Source organism: Psammomys obesus, unplaced genomic scaffold (genome assembly GCF_907164565.1).
Source record: "Psammomys obesus unplaced genomic scaffold, mPsaObe1.curated_primary_1811, whole genome shotgun sequence".
NCBI classification, from domain to species: domain Eukaryota; kingdom Metazoa; phylum Chordata; class Mammalia; order Rodentia; family Muridae; genus Psammomys; species Psammomys obesus.
The window spans coordinates 17,245-19,160 of NW_026592071.1; positions in this window are offsets into that span (position 1 = coordinate 17,245).

A 1,916-nucleotide genomic window follows, 5' to 3' on the forward strand; every position below is an offset into this window, starting at 1 on the left:
GTTTACTTATTTTTTTTATTAATTACATTTCATTCACTTTGTATCCCAACTGTAGCCCCCTCCCTCAGCCCCTCCCAATCCTACCCTCCCCACCTCTTCTCCACCCATGCCCCTTCCCCAGTCCACTGATAGGGGAGGTCCTCCTCTCCTTCCATTTGATCATACTCTATCAGGTCTCATCAGGATTGGCTGCATTGTCTTCCTCTGTGGCCTGGTAAGGCTGCTTTCCCCTCAGGAGGAGGTGATCAAAGAGCAGTCCACTGAGTTCATGTCAGAGACAGTCCCTGTTCCCATTACTAGTGTACCCAATTGTACATTGAGCTGCTATGGGCTACATCTGTGCAGGGGTTCTAAGTTATCTCCATGTATGGTTCTTGTTTGGATTATCAGTCTCCCAAAAGACTCCTGTGTCCAGATTTTTTGGTTCTGTTGCTCTCCTTGTGGAGTTCCTACCCCCTCCAAGTCTTTCTATTTTCCTCTTCTTTCATAAGATTCCCTGAACTTTGCCCAAAGTTTGGCTATGAGTCTCAGCATCTACTTTGATACCCTGCTGGGTGGAGTCTTTCAGAGGCCCTCTGTGGTAGGCTCCTGTCCTGGTCTCTGTTTTCTCCCTCTTCCGATGTTGGTCCCATTTGCCTTTCTGAATGAAGATTGAGCATCTTCCCCAGAGTCCTCCTTCTTGATTAGCTTCCTTACGTGTACACATTTTAGTATGATTATCCTATATTATATGTCTAATATCCACCTATAAGTGAGTAGATACCATGTGTGTCTTTCTGCTTCTGGAATACCTCACTCAGTATCCCACCATTTGCCTGGAAATTTCATGATTTCCTTCTTTTTAATTGCTGAGTAGTATTCCATTGTGTAAATGTACCACACTTTCTGTATTCATTCCTCAACTGATGGACATCTGGGTTGTTTCCAGTTTCTGGCTATTACAAACAAAGCTGCTATGAACATGGTTGAGCAAATGTTTTTGTTGTATACTTGAGCATCTTTTGGATATATATGCCTAGGACTGGTATAGCTGGATCTTAAGGAATATTTTAAAAAGAAAAAAATTTAAAATAGTTGTGAGCTACAAAAAAAGGAAATGAAGATAGATAGAAAAAAGGGAAGAGAAAGAAAGAAAGAAAGAAAGAAAGAAAGAAAGAAAGAAAGAAGGAAAGAAAGAAAGAAAGAAAGAAAGAAAGAAAGAAAGAAAGAAAGAAAGAAAGAAAGAAATCCATTCAATAAAATTACAATATGGATAGAAGGTCACTGTTTTCCTCCTCTGCTTGTGTTAAATTACATTTTGGACAGTGTTCAATGCTCCGAAAAGTGCCCTACACTTCTAGAAGCTTGCAGTAAAGAGAAAAAGTGGAACCCAGCATATAAGCAGGGCAGCTTGAGGGCTGTAGGATGAAGGGCTTGAGTGATATTTTAAGAACCTAACACTGAAGCTTAATGGAAGACCTGCACTCGAACCCCTACAATGAAGTGGCAGCTAGATGTGTCTGGGAAGCACAGGGAGTGACAGAGCAGGGCAGAGCTAAGTTGAAAATAATTCCAAGTGATTGCACATTGTCCACAAATGACACGGTTTCTCAGAACTTGTGTCACATTGTTGATTCTCAAAAATGGTTTTTGCTTTTGAAATTTTGAAAGAAAATTTCATATTTTTAAGATTACCATGTAATTACAACGTTTCTCCCTTCATTCTCACTTTAAGCCTTCCTGTCTGTCCCTACTTGCTCTCCTTCACATTCATAGTCTCTTTTTGCATGGATTGTTGTTTTTCATCTGTATGATAGTATGTTTTATCATTAATTTATTTAATTGTTTGTGTGTATTTTGCCTGCATGTGTGATTCCATCGCCACAGCAAGAGCTTTTAACTCCAATCCATCTCTCCAGCAACATATACTGAATATA